We start from the raw sequence: 7,726 nt of genomic DNA, 5'->3' as shown, positions 1-7,726 counted from the left end.
GCTGTAATAGTAGCTATACTAACTCTATAACAGTGTGTACTGGCCGTAGTAGCTATACTAACTCTGTAGTAGTGTATACTGGCCGTAGTAGATATACTAACTCTATAGCAGTGTGTACTGGCTGTAGTAGATATACTAACTCTATAGCAGTGTGTACTGGCTGTAGTAGTAGCTATACTAACTTTATAGCAGTGTCTACTGGCTGTAGTAGTAGCTATACTAACTGTATAGCAGTGTGTACTGACTGTAATAGTAGCTATACTAACTCTGTAGCAGTGTGTACTGGCCGTCGTAGCTATACTAACTCTATAGCAGTGTGTTCTGGCTGTAATAGTAGCTATACTAACTCTATAGCAGCGTGTCTCTCTCTCTTGTTCGTCCATCATAGTTGATGATGACCATGGCACGTTTGTCATTTTGTTGGGTTTTGATGAGTGTGCAGATGGCTGAACAGGCCAATCCGTGCCCGGAATTCTCTGTGGCACACTGGACAGGTCAGGGAGGATGTAGAGCTCTGAGGTGCAGCCACAAGTCCTTCCTTGGTAGATTTGCGCTGCTGCCTCTTCAAGATAGCAGCGTGTACTGGCTGTAATAATAGCTATGATAACTTTATAGCAGTGTGTACTGGGTGTAATAGTAGCTATACTAACTCTATAGCAGTGTGTACTGACTGTAGTAGTAGCTATGCTAACTTTATAGCAGTGTGTACTGGCTGTAGTAGTAGCTACAGAGGGAAAAAAGTATTTGATCCCCTGCTGATTTTGTACGTTTGCCCAATGACAAAGAAATGTTCAGTCTATAATTGTAATGGCAGGTTTATTTGAACAGTGAGAGAGAATAACAACAACAAAATACAGAAAAACGCATGTCAAAAATTGTATATATTCATTGGCTACCACATTCTGATGAGCCCCCCCCCCCTCTCCTCTCCCCTCAACTTGCTTTTAAGGGATTACATCTTGAATCATTGCCTCACTTGATGCAGCTAATCTGGCTGTGACGGTCCCACCTGATGACGGAGACTTGTGTTGCCTCCGAAATGTCGTGATCTTTATTTTATTTTGATTAATTTTGATGTTTTAATTACGTGACTTTACCGAAAAAACCTAAGAATATGATTTGCATTTTAATGAGGGAAATAAGTATTTGACCCCCACTCAATCAGAAAGATTTCTAGCTCCCAGGTGTCTTTTATACAGGTAATGAGCTGAGATTAGGAGCACGCTCTTAAAGGGGGTGCTCCTAATCTCAGCTTGTTACCTGTATAAAAGACACCTGTTCACAGAAGCAATCAATCAGATTCCAAACTCTCCACCTTGGCCGAGACCAAAGAGCTCTCCAAGGATGTCAGGGGCAATATTGTAGACCTACACAAGGCTCGAATGGGCTACAAGACCATCGCCAAGCAGCTTGGTGAGAAGGTGACAACAGTTGGTGCGATTATTCGCAAATGGAAAAAAACACAAAAGAACTGTCAATCTCCCTCGGCTTGGGGCTCCATGCAAGATCTCACCTCGTGGAGTTGCAATGATCATGAGAACGGTGAGGAATCAGTCCAGAACTACGCGGGAGGAACTTGTCAATGATCTCAAGGCAGCTGGGACCATAGTCACCAAGAAAACAGTTGGTAACACACTACGCCGTGAAGGACTGAAATCCTGCAGCGCCCGCAAGGTCCCCCTGCTCAAGAAAGCACATATACATGCCCGTCTGAAGTTTGCCAATGAACATCTGAATGATTCAGAGGACAACTGGGTGAAAGTGTTGTGGTCAGATAAACCAAAATGGAGCTCTTTGGCATCAACTCAACTCGCCGTGTTTGGAGGAGGAATGCTGCCTATGACCCCAAGAACACCATCCCCACCGTCAAACATGGAGGTGGAAACATTATGCTTTGGGGGTGTTATTCTGCTAAGGAGACAGGACAACTTCACCGCATCAAAGGGACGATGGACGGGGCCATGTACCATCAAATATTGGGTGAGAACCTCCTTCCCTCAGCCAGGGCATTGAAAATGGGTCGTGGATGGGTATTCCAGCATGACAATGACCCAAAACACACGGCCAAGGCAACAAAGGAGTGGCTCAAGAAGAAGCACATTAAGGTCCTGGAGTGGCCTAGCCAGTCTCCAGACCTTAATCCCATAGAAAATCTGTGGAGGGAGCTGAAGGTTCGAGTTGCCAAACGTCAGCCTCGAAACCTTAATGACTTGGAGAAGATCTGCAAAGAGGAGTGGGACAAAATCCCTCCTGAGATGTGTGCAAACCTGGTGGCCAACTACAAGAAACGTCTGACCTCTGTGATTGCCAACAAGGGTTTTGCCACCAAGTACTATTTTAAGTTGGGTGGGAGGAGAAGAACGCCTTGACAAAGGAGTTTAATATCAACAGAAGAACAAAAATACGCTGCCAAGCTTAGCAGTGTTCATTGGAGCGCTGTCTTTCAGACAGCTCTGTCACCTGAGGACGGCTGCTTGTGTTGTGGCCGGAACGTCGTGAGAATTTTATTTTATTATGTTTTATTTTTATTATTTCCCTTCTACATGACTTTACCGAAAGAACCAAGAAGCAGGATACAGTCGACATGAAAAGCTGGCAGTACACCGAGTGAGGTAAAGAAGCAGGCAAGATTTTATAGATAGTGTAGATAATAGTGGCAGTGCACTGACGTTAATTAATCAGCAGGCAGCAGTCCACAGCACTGACCGTCATAAAAGCACAGCTAAAAAAGGGAATATTTAGCAACCTAATAATTAAAAATTAATTTTGTGCACACAAACATTATTGTAATATCTGCCAACGTATTTGTTTAATAATAGTAAACAATAATACTACAAAAATGATATCTAAGCACTATAATAATATTAATATCTACGGACTTTATAGCAGTAACTGCATCACACTGTGAAGAAATAGTCGCAGCGTTGTGTGTAGATTTATTGCATGTGAAACGCGTAAAAGAAAATGTCGCCCGTGAGCTCAATCGAACGCGCATCACTTGGCAGGGTCCGCCCCCCCTCCCAATAGGCGTGAGTTGGTACGGTCGATGCCGCGCAATAAATAAATGCATCTAAATCCCACAAAATCGATCATTTAAGTAATTTAAAGGTGACGGACGTGAGAAAGGAATAGCCTATTCCCACCACGGTGCTTAGGGTGTGCTAATTTTTTTCCAAGTATACCTCACCGTCCGAGAGCCAAATCCCTCGCAAGCGCGCACGCGCAGAGACTTTTATATATTAAAAAAACTAGCGGTAAGTACCCGGCATTGCCCGGGCGAAAAAGGCAGACACACACATGGACTTACACACAGACATGGACCTACACACATAAAAACACATGGACTTACACGCACACACACACATATGGATTCACACACAGACATCGACTTGAGACACATGTAGTTATACAAATCGACTGAAACACACAGAGTTACACACACACATATCGACTCACACATACATACATAGACTGAACAACAATCGCCATTCGCCACTAAGTGGCGGTGACGTCACCACAACGCTTGTGCCAGGCCATGTGCACCTTGAGGCCATGTGAAGTGTTCAACGCTCGCTGGCGGGAGGTCACGGGGCAGACCCAGGTGCCACGGGTCGACTGAGATAACCAAGATGACTGGCTGATGCACCACCTGTGCCCCCTACTGTGCCCCCTACTGTGCCAACTTGCTGTGCTTTAGCCACCCGGCGCTCCGCTCGTTGTTGTGAGCGTCGCTCCTCCGCCCTCCGTTGTTGTTGGAGGGCTACTGCCTCCAACTGCCCAGTAGCGTCCTTCACGAGCCTCCTCCACAGAGGCCGATCTTGATACCGCTGGCACCAGTCAACGGCAAGTCCACTCAACTCCACGTCCTCCTGTACCACATCACTCCATCTCTTCTCTAGCCCGTGCCGCGCCCGTTTAGCCCCCTCGATCCAGCCGAACAAAAGCTGTTTAGGCATGCGGTGGCTGAGCATGCAGGCGACATGACCCAGCCAACGCAGCCTTGCCTGCCAGAGGAGCTCACCGATGGGACTTTGCCCAGATCTTTCAAGGATTTGTGAGCTTTTCACACAATCCAGCCTGGTTAAACCCAGGACGGATCGTAGGCAGGCCAGCCTAAATGTTTCTAACCGGCGAAGATGCTCCATTAGGGGGGTCCACGTTTCGCAAGCGTAGAGAAGGGAGGGAATGACTGTGGCCGAGAAGACCTGAAGCTTCGTGCGGAGCGACAGACCAGGTAGCTTCCACACAGCGTAACGCAACCGATGAAAAGATAATGGCGCTTGACTGATTTGGAGCGAGACCTATCCTGTTAAACTGGAGCCGGTCATAAGCACACTGCCCAGGTATGGGAAACTCTCCACTCTCTCCACAACTGCTCCATCACCAATTGGGAGTTGTGTGGGTGGAGTGTCCGATGGTACAAAATACGCAGGCAGGTGCTTAGTTTTTGGTGGGGCTGATGATAAGGCCCCACCTCTTAGTGGCACGCTCCAGTCTCAGCAGCAGTGCCTCCAACTCCTCCTCTGCGTGAGCAGCAATCACCAGAGCATTGGCATACATAACGTTGTTGAGCAATAGGGAGGCATCCCTTGACCGCACCTGGGCATCGATCAGCCTTCCATTATATCTGTACCAAATGGAAATTCCCCCGGTACAGCTATTGAAGGCTTCACGAACTACGTGGTCAAAATAGATGTTAAATAATGTGGGAGCCAGAGGACATCCCTGTCGCACCCCAAGGTGTACAAGGAATGGCTCTGACTCCCGGCCACGTAGTTTTATCCGGGCCCGCTCACCATCATGAAGGTCATTAATGATCATGAGCCGAGGGTTAGGGACTCCGAAAGCACGAAGAACAACCCAGAGCCCAGACCTACTGATGGTATCATAGGCCTTGACCAGGTCAATAAAGCAGAGATGTAGGTCTTGTTGGAATTCTCTAGACCTCTGCTGTAGCAGACAAACACAAAATATGGCATCTGTGCAGGACCGCCCTTTCCTGAAACCGCATTGGGGCTCCGCACGCCTCTCCTCAGCGTGCCTAGCAAGGCGATGTTGAATAACCCTTGACAGGACCTCTCCCGGCACACTGAGGAGTGAGATGCCCCTGTAGTTGTTATGGTCTGTGCGGTCCCCCTTCTTAAAGAGGGGGACCACCAGGGCATCTTTCCAATCCTGCTGAACCCGTCCAGTGGTCCAGACTGCTGTTATGATGTCATATAGGGCAGTCTGTGCACAAACGCCACCCTCCCTCAGCATTTCGCTTGGGAGATCATCTCTGCCCGGTGCCTTTCCTGGTCTCAGACTCTGGATCGCCTTCCTCAATAGATGGAACCTCAGCCAGCCACTCACAGGGGGTGACTTCCAATATTTGAGTCACCGCAGCCTCAGCAGGGTCATCCCCACTTTGTGCCATGATGTTTTCCTGGCTGAGGGATTTCCCCTTCCCCAGGACCTCAAAGAAATGCTCATCAAATCTGAAAACCTGTTCCTGGGGGTCGGAGATTGGATCACCGTTTTTTCCCCTAATGATAGTAATCGGTGTGGCGCTGCAGGTTACTTTTTTTATGGAGTTAAAAAGTGATTTGTGATCGTGGGCCACTGAGGCAGACTCCATCTCCTCAGCAACCCGCGACCACCACCCATCCTTGCAGTCACTTATGGCTCTCCGAACCTCCGAGTGAAGGCTGCGGTAAGCCTCCTCATTCTCTGACGTGGGATGCTGTAGCCAATGAGAGTGGGCCTGTCGCTTTTTCTAAACTATCCTGAACACTTCCTCTGTCAGACAGGGTCTCTAGGGAGGTCTGGACCGCGTACCCAAAGCAGCCATTGCAGCTGCACGAGTCACAGTCCTAAGCCTCGCCTATTTACCCTCGACATCAGGAGTGGGGGACGTTGCCAACCCCAGCCGCAAGCGATGATGAAATTCTCGCTTGCAACTTTCATCAGCTGAGACCAGGCCAATTTTGGTTGGAATGGGGTCCTGGGTGTACACCCACCACCGGAGTGGAAGAATGGCAGGCGTATCTTACAAATGACTAGTCGATGGTCAGAGGGCAGATCAGCTCCACGGTAGGTCCTGGTGTCAAGGACATGGGCTCGCATCCGCTGGTCCATCACTATGTAGTCCAGCAGATGTTGTTGCTTGGACCCGGCATGCATCCATGATGTTGTGTGGATGCGCCGATGCTGGAAGAGCGTGTAGTTAATTACAAGCCCATGGGCTGCACAAAAATCTAGCAGCCTCCTTCCAGTTGTTATTGAGCTGATCTGGCCCATGCCCTCCAATCACTCCAGACCAGGTGCCAGTAGCATGACCAACTCGGGCATTGAAGTCACCCAACAAGATTACTCTATCCCGAGTGGCCACTTTAGCCAGCACCTATGACAGGTCATAGAAGGCATCTGACTCATCGGCTTTGCCTGCATCCCTCCACGGATGTTCGTCTTCGGTGGGGGCATAAGTAACCACGACCACCACTCCTCGCCTCCGGTTGATGGGAAGGCGAGCCCAAAGTAGCCTGGGGCTTACAACTTCCCATACCTCACCGCCACGCTCCCATGCCCCCTTCATTATTTTGTTCAGAAGAAGAGCCACACCCTGTTGTTTAGCAGTCTCCTGCCCCGAGTAGAGGACTGTCCACCTCTCATGGTGGCAGGAGCCAGAACCGGTCCACCGGACGTCCTGAATGCCACAGAGATCCAGGCGGTACCGGTCCAGCTCCCGACAGAGGAGTGGCAGCCTCTCCTCCGCAGTGAGCGTTCGAACATTCCACGTGGCCACACGAAGTGGTTTTTCGTTGTTTCTGGAGGAGCCCCGAGGGTAAAGATTCAATCTCCTGGCTCTGCCAATTGGGGGTTGGCCAGGAGACATCATAGACGCCTGTCCCCCCGAGGCATCCGGCACAAGCTTATCAGTTACATATTTAATTTCTGGTTTCGTGGTAATTCATTGAAGGTGGAGGGGTTACCAGCCCCTCGCACCCGTCCAGAGCCCCCGTTTAGCCACTGTGGTAGTCACAGACGCCATGAGGGGAGAGGCCAATCGACATTGGCCCTCCCCCCACAGCACTGTCTACGACAGAATTGCCCGTCCAGAACCACGAGGAGGTAGGGGGTTGTTTTGCCGGACGTCGACTTACACACACAGCGACTGATACACACACATGGACCGAGACGCACACTTGGACTGACACACACAAACACATCGACGTAAACACAGACACATCGGGCGTTGTCCGTTCTAAAAAGACACACGCATGGACTTACACATAGATGCATGGACCTACACGCACACACATATGGACTCAAACACGCACATCGACTCACACACACACACAGATCGACGTGCACAGCAATCCCCGATGGTGGCACAGCTATCAGCATCGCAGTACTACTTATCAGTACACTGCGGGACGTGAACAATCGAAATAATAGAAATGCATAGAAGAAAAAAATATGAAATAAGTGTACATGAAATAGCAGCATTACGCACAGGTAAGTTGAGAAGCAGGCTAGTCTAGATTATACACTGCAAGTATGCCGACTCAATGACGTAAGCATTGCTCCAGTGGATATAAAAATCTGGCAATACAGGCAGCAGCTGAAAAAGCAGAATACAATCGACATGAAAGGCTGGCAGTACAGTGAGCTCGACCGAACGCGCATGACTTGGCAGGGTCGGCCCCCCACCCAATTGGTGTGAGTTGGTACGGCCGATGTCGCG

This window comes from Lampetra planeri, chromosome 78 (genome assembly GCF_965212315.1).
Source record: "Lampetra planeri chromosome 78, kcLamPlan1.2.h2, whole genome shotgun sequence".
Classification (NCBI taxonomy): Eukaryota; Metazoa; Chordata; class Hyperoartia; order Petromyzontiformes; family Petromyzontidae; genus Lampetra; species Lampetra planeri.
The sequence above is the reverse complement of the archived record's forward strand: the minus strand, read 5'-3'. Positions refer to the sequence as shown.